Source organism: Manis javanica, chromosome 3 (assembly GCF_040802235.1).
Source record: "Manis javanica isolate MJ-LG chromosome 3, MJ_LKY, whole genome shotgun sequence".
NCBI classification, from domain to species: domain Eukaryota; kingdom Metazoa; phylum Chordata; class Mammalia; order Pholidota; family Manidae; genus Manis; species Manis javanica.
In genome coordinates this window covers 114,434,497-114,445,763 of record NC_133158.1, presented here as the reverse complement: position 1 = coordinate 114,445,763, position 11,267 = coordinate 114,434,497, and the positions used below count along the sequence as shown (strand labels likewise).

The 11,267-nt window shown below is 45.9% G+C and overlaps 1 long non-coding RNA gene across 1 annotated transcript in view; it reads left to right on the top strand.

Annotated features, from left to right (window-relative positions):
- The first annotated feature begins 489 nt into the window (after positions 1–489).
- The window catches only part of LOC108405442 (uncharacterized), a 66,513-nt gene continuing 55,735 nt past the window's right edge, over positions 490–11,267 (top strand). Inside the window, exon 1 of the long non-coding RNA XR_005062911.2 lies at positions 490–593. This is a non-coding gene — a long non-coding RNA (uncharacterized lncRNA). The remainder of the gene's footprint in view (positions 594–11,267) is intronic.

The window sequence follows — 11,267 nt, the reverse complement described above, 5'->3', positions numbered from 1 at the left end:
GGTGTAAGCTGAGAGGCAGCGCCATCCATTCCTGTCTAGACTAGAGTTTTGGAATCCCAGCTCCCCAGATGAAAGAGTACATTATGAGGACAGGGCATAAATCTACTACGCCAGCACGACCCACATTCACCTCAGATTATTTACACCTTTTTGCCTCCCTCTGCTCATGGGCTGTCCTGCTATCATCTGCTTTCAAGTTTTGACAGATTCTCTCCATACATCATGCCTGTAAGTAGTCAGACACATAGAGGCCCTTTACTCCAGGTCAGTTTGCCTCCTCCCAATTCTCTTCAGAGGTTTTACCTTTCTACTTGAGACCTTAGTGACCCCACAAATGCTAGGTAAGGGATTGTGTTCATCCTAAGTGTGCAGTGAAACCTGGCTCAGTGAGGGGGTCACCAAGTGTGCATTACTAATTTGGTCCGCACCACACCCTTGGTGCCATGCCCAGCACCTCTGTGCAGCAGTTACTCAAGGATGTGGGAAGCCGCCAGGCAGGACTACTGACGCAGCCCCGGTCTGAACTAACTGCCAGCCAAGGCTCCTCAGCAGCCAGAGCTCCCATCTGCCCAGGCATCCGGGAGAGCACAGAGGTGAGTGAACTTCTGCCAGGGCAGATGGTTCAAGGCCCTGAAAACTAACCGTGGGGATTCAACCGATACTGGGGAGTCACTTGTACCTCTTGCCCAGTCTTGGTCCAGCATTCCCAACTAGCTAAGGGACGGCTCATCTTGGATGATCCCTTGATACTTACAGCTTTAGGGCAAGAGTCTGGATCAAGTCATTTTATCTCTCAAAGGCTCCGTTTCCCCCTCTTTATCATGAGAAGATTGGACTGCACCAGTCTTTCAGGTCTCTGCCAGCACAGTGCAGGCAGAATAGCATGTGTGGGCTTAAAAATCAGGAATGTCCATGTCCAGATCCTGGCTTGGCTATGTGACCACAGGCAGGCTCCTTCTAAACTCAGTTTCCACCTCTGTAGAGAGCCTCTACAGACACCAGATTGAGAGGGGTTCCATCTTTCCCAAGGTCACACAGCCATCAGGTACTATGTCTGGGATTTGAAGCCAGCTCCAAGTGGAGCCTCAGAACTGTGATCGGAGCAGCACAGATGCTCAGAGATGCTTGGAGAATCTCACAGGCTCTGCCTCCTAAGCCCTGCAGAAGCAGGAAGGACTTGGGCCAGAAAGTGGTGACCGGGCCCTGGCATGTCCATCCTTTCATCCGCATAAATGTCAGTTTCTTTTCTTTTTCCTTCCCTCTTCAATTTGGTGTCCAAAAGCAACATCTACCTATACTTCATGTTTTCACAATTATCCTTCTTATCTCACAGAGATACCTATGGCTCCTGACATTCCTTCCAACTCCCGTTACTTCCACTTTTAGTAGTGTTCTAGTTAGAGGAAGTCACATGTGCAAATGTCCTGTGGCAGGAGGGAGCATGAAGGAAGGACCGAGAGAGGAAATAGCACAGTGGCTGCCTCAGGGCAAGCTGAGCTCTGTATGCTGATGGGGCCTGGACACTCTGGGCTTTGAGGGCCACACAAAGGAGGTTTTTTCTGTATGCTGAGAGAAATGAGAAGTTGCTGAAGGATAAGTCAGGAGTGACATGATCCAGGCTATCTTTTTGAAATACAATTTTTATCCTACCAGAAATCTTTGCAAGAACCATTAGTACCTTCCTATGAGCCAAAGTTTCTCTGCCTCACATTCCAGGCTTCTGTCAGGATCCAGCTGGGGCATGTGTCTGAGTTGGGAGGAAAGTTGGGGCTTCTTGGATGGACAGGAGGGCTCAGAAGTCTGTAAGACCATTGCACCTGGGAGAATCCACAGTTTGAGCACCCATCTCCAGCTCCTTTCACTCCTATGCACAGCCCCTCACCTACTCTCCACTCTCGGACGGCACTTCACTCCTTCCACAAATTTCCAAACTTCCTTTCCAATTAACCTTTTGAAGTGCTTTTAGCCCATTTTGATGAACTCACACCCATGTTTTCAGAGATCTCTATAACCAACCATCCAATGCTAACACAGAAATTTCTTGAACACCTACTAAGTGTCAGAGGTCCTGGTAGACAATGGGAAGGCACATAGCCCTGCCTTCAAGGTGCTCATAGTCTAGTGTCGAGGGGAGCATAAACTGGGTCAGCAGATAACTGTTACAACACAAAGAGGAGGATACAAGTGTGGTAGGAGTTCAAGGATGGGAGTGACCCCTTCCGCCTGGGGAAGGGATGAAGATCAACACAGTGGAGTCATATTTGGGATTACATTTGAGTCAGGCCTCTTGGGCAGATCTGGGCGCTCACCAGTAGGAGGAAGGACATTCCAGATGCAGGGAACAGCAGAGCAATATCCAGAATGCAGGCGACCAGGGAGCATGAGCTGGCATGGTCTTCTGAGAGGTGAGCCTGAGGGGACAGGACAGCGTCCCGGAGGGAACCACACCACTGTGGCTGCATGCAGAGCTTTCCTCCTGCATCTAAGCTTGTGAGCTCCCAGAAGGCAGGGTCTAGCCACTGCTCCATTTCCACCTTTAAACGGTGTCAGCACCCAGAAACAGTGATCTGCACAGCACAAATGCTCAGAGATGCTAGGAGAATCTCACGGGCTCTGCCTCCTGAGCCCAGCAAGAGGAGGAAGGACTTGGGCCAGGAAGTGGTGGCTGGGCCCTGACATGTCCATCCTCTCTGCTTTTGCACTGGCCATTCCTACCATCTGTGGTTCTTTACCTCCATCACTTCCAAACCCCCACCCTCAGGACCCAACTCAAATGCTACCTTGCCCTGTGACTTATCAGGATCCGAAATAGGCTCTGCTTCTTTGAAACTTGGGAGCTTTCTCAGGGCTGTCCCTTGCCTCCCCTGCACCCCTGAACACCCCCAGCATACAGATCATTTTCCATGGACTGGCTTTTCTTGCCCTTCAGAGGGAAAATCCCTCATGCATCTCCCAGCGCCTCTTCCCTCTTGACACCCTTCAAGACCCTAAAACAGCAACCATCATATACTACCTAAATGTAAGAAGTGTGTGCTGCTGATATAGTAGCTTTAAAAAGAGGCTTGGCCCCTTCTGGGGCCCAAGAGCTGTGTACGGGGGTTGGGGGTGGGGATGGAGGGTGGGTGCAGTCCTGGGTGGGGCCTGGGAGAGCCTCTGACATTACCTGGGGCTGTACTTTTCTGTTTCTGTGCCTACTTGGCAGCTGCCTCCTCTGCCCTAAAGATATGCCTGTGATTTGATGGCTGAGTGCTGATAAGGCCTCCAGTGAGGGCTCCACTCACCTGACTCCTCAGGCAGTCAAACCGGCAATCTCAGCTCTGAGTCACTCAGGGAGGCACCCCTTCTGCCTGGTGGTTTTTTGACCTCTCCCACGTGTGTTGAAAGCAGCAGGAGCCAAAATATATAGCCGCCAGGGAGCTGGGAGAACTCTGAGGGAATGAGGTAAGCTCTCTCTGTAAGGTTTTGGCGGACACGCTTCTTTCCCTCTGGTCCAAATCTCCCTCCCAACTAGTGACATGAGCCACGGAAAACCATATCGCTCTGCTGGTTTATAAACACCTTAACTCCTCTTTATTTCTTGAAATGACGGCAAGTTATCAAATGACTTTATAAAGTATGTATTGCCCAACTCCATGTGCCCAGTGGTGTTTTAGGGTTTGCAAAAAAATTATGGCTCCAACCATCATTGATGCAAGCCTCAACTCCAAGTACATCCAAAATGCCAGTGCTCTGGATGGGCAACCACCCCCACAGGAGGGTTGCCCTATCTTCCCTCTCTGCCTGTACATTTCCACCACCAGCCAGGTTTTTATTCAAGTTCCCTCCAGCTGGAATCCCCTTCCAGAGCCACTCGCTGATTCTTCTCTAGGCTGAAGGCCTGGCTCTAGGTTAGCAGTCACCAGCAACCTGGAACTGTGTTCCCCAGTCAGAGTGCCTACCCCTCCTCTCCTGGCTGCCATCACAGGTTTCTGTGCCCCTCTTAAAGCACCACCTGGTATCTCTGGCCAATCAGACAAACACCCAAAGGCCTGGATCCCCAGGTCCTTGTCCAGGTTGAGTGGAAAAGGTGGGTTGGCCTTGGGTCTTCTCTGCAGCCTGTTACTTGCGAATGAGGAGCCTGCCTCGAGTGGGTCCCCAGTCCCAAATCTAGCCCCATCTCCTGGGGCACTTGTCTAAAATGCAGATTGCTGGGTTCTCTCCCCAGACTAATGAAATTAGACTCTTAGAAGGTGTGGCCTAGAGTCTATATTTTTAGAAAGCTCCCCAGGTAACTTGCACACAGCCCTTCTGGTGCCTGTCTCAGGACTAGCTTTGGAACCACTACCCTAGACATCTCCTAAAATGCTACAACGTTGTGTTTTCTTGAATGATCCTCTTTTTTTCTTAATTTGATGTTCCCTGGAATAAACCACATCAAAACCACCACCATGAGAACAAGTCAGTGTTTGAATGGGAAACCCCTGGATTATGACTGCTTTTGTCTCTCAAGGGGCTACTGGGTGCAGCAATTTCAGGTAACAGAAAACACATAACTATCACCAACCCATCTGTCTTTGTCTGCTATGGTCACCATAACAAAGTACCGCAGAATGGCAGACTTACACAACAGACATCATTTCTCACGGTTCTGGAGGGCCTGGTGAGGGCCGTCCTCTGGCCTGCGAATGGGCTCTTCTTGCTGTGTTCTGACGGGATAGAGAGAACTCCAGTGTCTCCTCCTATCATGGTGACACAGGCCCTATCAGAGTGGAAGCCTTTGCTTGTGACCTCGTTTAACCTTCCCCGCCTCCTCACAGGCCCTGTCTACAAATACAGTCACAGTGGGGGCAGGGGCTTTAACATATGCACTGGGGCCTGAGAGGGTAAGAGACATAAACATTTTTTCCATAATACCAATCTATGCCTGATGCTTTAGAGAAAGCAGAGCCGATCTAACAATGCAAATTGGTGTCTAGATAAATCCCATTACCTATTTTTCCCAATAAGTCCTTGAGAAGTAGCCACTGCTCACTGTTACACAGGTTCTTCAGCACTTAAAATTTAGGAAGCCCCTCATGGTGGTGTGAGTTCCATCGGGCAGCCAGCGTGCCCTCCTAGGATGCTTCTGCACAAGGTTCAGCGTGGTTCTGGCTGTCCAAATACCCCTTGTCCTGCCCATTTCTTGATACAGAATTTCCAGCTTCTCTGCCATTCCTGTGAACACCTCCATTTCCTCTTAATGGCAGTGTCATTTCTATCTAAGCCAGCTACCATGGGTTTCTACTGCTTGTAACTCAGAACTTTGACTGACACATATAGCATGTAAGGAATGACTGAAAGAGCTGTGAGTATTTATTTGGTCTGAAGCAGGGAGGTCTCAGGGAGTCTCTGTTTATCTAAAGACATATGAGGGGCTGTTATATGGAAGAGAAACAGACTGCTTCTGTGTGGCATCAGAAGACAAAACTAGACCAATGTGGAAAGCTTTGGGGAGAAATATTTCGACTCAACACAAGGCAGGACTTTCTGACCTAATCCTCAGGAGCATGATGCCTCAGGACGAAGTGAGCTTGCTCCTGGTCCCTGTTGGGGTTAGTGGAGGCTGGACCCTTTTGTCAAGGACACTGTGCAGATAGGATCTATTCACTAGATAAGGTGACTGCTTTTAAGATATATCTCCATTTTTAATTGCATTTCAGTACAATTCAGATGCCATTTTAGTACTTAATCTTCCATAAGAGAAAAGAAAAGGAAAGGGAAAGTGAAGAAGAGAACCAGCTAGTCTCTTGCTTGTTAATTTTTTGTAATCTTAATTATCATGATGATAAGAAGAAAAGGTAAACCACAGGCAATGAAGCAAATACAGCTACTACTGAAGAGTATGAAGCAGAAAATACAAATCACTATAACTCACACATATTTTGGGGTATTTATTTCTAATCTTCTTATATGAGTATATACGTAAAATTTCTTTACCAAAATATAATTCACTGCTATAAAATCCATCCATTTAGAATGTACAATTTGATGGTTTTTAGTATATTACCAGAACTGTGCAATTGTCACCACTATCAAACTTAGAACATTTTCCTAACCCCAAAAGGAAACACCATACTCTTTAGCAGTCACCCCTTAGATTCCCCTTCCCTGCCCCCCACCACCTCTGGAAAACCATTAATCTACTTTCTACCTCTCTAAATTTGTATATTCTGAAATTTTATATAAATTGTATAGTATATAAATGTAATGTGTGGTCTTTTATGACCAGGTTCTTTCACTTAGCATAATATTTTCATGGTTCATCCATGTTGTGATATATGTCAGTACTTCATTTTTATTGCTGAGAAATATCCCAGTGTATAGATACGTCACATTTATTTTTATCCACACTTCAGTTGATGGATATTTGGATTGTTTCTATTTTTTACTTACTATGAATAATGCTGTTATGAATATTTGTGTACAATTTTTGTATAGACACAGGTTTTCATTTCTCTTGAGTGCATACCTAGAAGTAGATGTCTCAGGTCTTATGGTAACTACAGGTTTAAATCTTTTGTGGAATTACCAGACTTTTTTCCAACATAGCTGCAATATTTTATTTCACCAGCAGTGCATGAAAATTCATATTTCTCTACATCTTCATCAACATTTGTTATTATTATCTGTCTTTTTTATTATAGCCATTCTAGAGAGTAGGAAGTGGCATCTCATTGTGGTTTTTATTTGCTTCCCTGATGACTAATTACTCATCTTTTCATGTGCTTATTGACTACTGTAAATAGTCTTTGAAGAAATATGCACATCCTTTGTCTGCTTTTTAATTGTGTTATTTGTCCTTTTTATTAGTAAGTTTTAAGAGTTCTTTATATATATGATAGATACAAATCTTTTATCAGATATATGATTCACCAAAATTTTCCCCCAATATCTTGATTGTCTTTTCATTTTCTTGATGGTGTCCCTTGACGTACAAAATATAGTCCGATTAACCTATATTTCCTTTTGTTGTGTGTGCTTTTGGTGTCAGACCTAAGAAACCATTGCCAAATCCAAGTTCATGAAGATTTACCCCTATGTTTCCTTCTCAGAATTTTTGAGTTTTAGCTTTACATTCAATATTTTGATGTATCCTGAGTTAATTTTTGTGTGTGGTATGAGGAAAGGGTTCAACTTCATTCATTTGCATATGGATATACGGTTGTCCCAGCACCATTTGTTGAAAATATTATTCATTTCTCACTGAATTGTTTTGGCACCTGTGTCAAAAATCAATTGATCATAAATGAGAGGATTTATTCTGGGACTCTCTCTTCTGTTCCACTGAACTGTATGTCTATCTTTATACCAGTACAACACTGTCTTAATTACTGTAATTTCATAGTAAGCTTTGAAATGTGAGTCCTCAAATATTGTTCTTTTCAAGATTTTCTTGACTATTTTGAGTCCCTCAAATTTCCATGTGAATTTCAGGATCAGATCATTGATTTCTGCAAAGAATTCAGCTGGGATTTTGATGATGTACATTGAATCTATAGATTAATGGCAAAACAAACAGAACTGGGCTGCTCCTTGGAGCTCAATGAAGGTGGACAGGGTGCAGTGTCTCACTTCTGGAAGTCCTAGTGCCAGTGGTTCTGATGGGGCAGTATTGTTGCTCCAAAATCTGGTGGCCAGTGTCCTGGCTAAGGGTCCCCATAAAGACTGGGATGTGGCAGAGGATCACACTGGCTAGGCCATGGGGGCCCTTGAGATTCTGAGTGAAGAATGTGTCACCCCACTGGACCTAATTCATGGCCTCTCCCGCTGGAGAGCAAAGAGTCTCAGGGTAAAGAGGAAAACAGATTAGTATTGTAAAAGTTTCTGGGTCTTCAGCCAAGGAACAGCAAGTCCCAAACAAATTTACAAGAGATTGTTTGAAGGGAAGCATGTCACAGCAGCATAACAATAAACAACCGTGTTGAGCCAGCCGTGCCATTTCTGCCACGGAAGAAAAGGCCCAAGAGCCTATCTCCTGGGAGGAGCCCCCCTGAGAACACTTAGACACAAAGGGAGGGCACACACTGATGGGGCCTTCCTCCCCGCAGCACCATCTGGGTGAAAAGGAGGTCAACATGTGCAGATTGGGAAGCGAGAGGTGACAACACGGAGTGTTCAGGGACTTCCCTCTCCTAAGCCACTGTTTTCCCAGATTCAAAATGAATGTCATAATATCCTCTGCACCCTACCTGCTTTTGGTAGTCTCCTTTACCTCATCTAAATTGGTCTGGGGCCCTGGCAGAGTTAGAACGCCCTCCTAAACCAGGCAGTGAGAGCACTGCCTCCCACCCCCCGCACCCAGGAACAGCAGGAGAGCAGTTCCCCAGGGAGACTGCTCCTGTGCACTACCCCTGGAAGAACTAGAGCCACAGGACCAGAGCCAGGTTTGACCTCTAGCTCCAGCTCGGGCCCTAACGTAGTTGGTGGCTTGCAGAATGTCATGTAGCATCTCTGGGCCTCAATTTTCTCTATATAAAATAACCCAGGGTTAAATGATATTTGCACATTGCAAAACACTTCGAGATCTAGTCCAGGGTCTACAAGCTACAGCTTACTGGCCTATCCTGTTCACAGCCTATTTTTGCAAATAAAATTTTATTAGAACACCCATTCATTTACCTCTTGTTTAATGGCTGTTTTCACACTATGTGACAGAGGTGGGTAGTGGAGACAGACACCAACTGTGTGGCCCACAGGCCTAAAATATTTACTATTTGTCCCTTTCTAGAGGAAAATTTGCCGACCACTGCTCTAAACCTACACTGGAATGTTAACAGCAAGGAAACTGAGGCACACACAGGGCAAGTAAGTTGCCAGAATTCAGAGTACAAGTCAGGGCAGAGGCTAGGACAGCCCAGCTTTCCCATTCACCTACCAAAGCTCCCTATCTGATACTGGTGGAATCTGTGTTGGGGAAGAAAGCCTGTGGCGACAGAGGAAGTGGTCCTAGGAAAGAAGTCTGTGGAGCTGGGGCACAGCTTAGAGACTTCAGTGGCAAACACAGCCTGGTGAGCTCTGGGTGGCACGGAATGCAGCAGCTCAGCATGGGGAGGCTGCAACTCGGTGCTGCTGAACCTAAGAAATTCTGCTACCCTTGAAAGGTAGCAGAATTTCAGGAGAGAATCAGATGACAGCTGGCCTCTGAGGACATTTTAACCACAGGTCACAGATCTTGGTAAACTTCAGTTGGCTTTTGAACCACAGGGAGACATTTTTTCCTTGCCTCTTTACTCACTGGCTACTTCCTCCTTCCAGCATTTATTAATCTGACTGGTTAAACATTGACCCCAAATGCACCCTCCTCTTGTTTCAAGTCCTGTTCTCCCTGTTGGCTTCAGAAAAGAGCTCCCATTAAACAAACCTACTTTTCTTCTCTTTCCTTTCACAGTCAGGATCGAGTGATAAAGGAGGTGGGGTCAGGGGTGCCATGTTTACTATAAAAGACATGCCCCAAAACCTGTGCCCAAGGAGTGGAGGGGGCCTTTCCCATGCAGACCTGCCATGCTCAGAAATACATCAGTTGCAATATATACAAGGCACAAGTAACTTAATGTAATTAATGTGGTGACAGAGAAGAGATTAATATAGTTAATTTATCTGCTTTCTCAATAACTGAACAAAGTATTATATTTCCTGCTTCTAAACACAATTGCTATTTTGCTTTAATTCCCCTCACTTAAAGGGCACTGGTTTAGGGAAATGGAGAAGGAATAGAGACAGCTACTGTGGAATGGAAGCAGAGAGAGGGTCTATGCCAATTTTAGGGAAGAGCCTTCTGAACCTGGCATCAGCACCATTAATTACCACTTTCCTTTGAACTGTTAGAATCCTCTAGAAGGCAAGCTCCACGAAGTCAGGGATTTCATTACTGTGTTCCCAGCCCCTAGAGTTGTGTCTGACATGGAGCAGGTGCGCAAATATTTCTTGAATGAATGAATGAATGCATGCATGCAATATTAGTGGCCTGATCACCCGTCTTTCAGGGGGTGATGGAGGCCCCACAGTGGTTCATTCAGAAACTGCTCCCCAGCTGAGACAGAGCCCCTAAGGCAAACTTCATGCAGGACAAGATGAGGGGCCCTCTCCTGAACCAGTGAGACAAGTTTCAGAGAAACAGCCCTCCCAAGGGTAATATTTCCACCAAGCACCTAGTGACACCCCGAATGTGGCCAACATAAGCCCTTTGGGGAGATTCTGCCTCTCTCATTTAAGCAGACTCTATATCTATAGGCAGTTACACTGCATTTTAAAAACAGCTACTAGTTAGTTAGCACCTATTTTGTGTCAGGCATTTTACTTGTGTTTTCTCATATAGTCTTCACAATAACCTCCCTCTGTAGGTATTATTACCCCCACTTTACAGATAAGAAAATGAACGATTAGTGAATTTATCCAAGGTCACACAGAAGAGTTGGATCAGACCTAGGCTTGTCCAGCCCCAAAGAAAGTGTTCTTTTCACCAACCACATGTTCTGCCTCTAACTAGCTCTGTGACCTCGGGCAATTTACTTCTTTCTGTACCTGTATTCTCAAACCCAGGGAACTGTGTAATATTATTTGGAATTGTTTTCCACATGTGGGTCTGTGAACAGGTGACTTTATTCCTTAGTGGGCCGCAACATAATTTTGCTTTGGGAAGTTGAAATAACAACACCCTTTATTAGGGACCTAGCCATTCAGTTTGGGGATATGTTGGACTGTCCTGCTGAGTCCTGGCCCTGCTTCCTTTTCCAAAGTGAGTCCTTTTCCAGCTGAGTTCCCAGCACCAGCCTTGCTACCCTGGCTGAGGGTCTTTACAAGGGTCCCATCTTCATTTCCATTTGTTCTGTGCAGTTATAAGAATAAGCAGATATCCCTGGGGAGCTGGGCAGGGCCATACACTGACTCGGGTATTCTGAGAGCACCAGGCTCAGGAGCCTCACAGGCTGCTGCGAACATGATTCCTTCTGAAGTTGAGTTGCTGTGGGGAGGAGGACAAGGGGCAGCTTCTGAAGGCTTAAAACGCTGGCCAGCCAGCTGTGTTCCCAGGGGGACCAGGAGTCTTAATTCACTTGTTCCCAACTGAGGAGACAGAGGAAGTTCAGATTCTTAGCACGTAAAGGAACCTTAAAAATAACTAAATCCATGGTTTTCGAGCTCCTATTAACTGCAGAATCCAGTGTGTGAAACAATTAAAAATCAAATTCCGGGTTAAATCCAGAGTAGCAGAGGACAATAGCTCTCTTTTCCCTTCTCCCCATCCTGCCTTG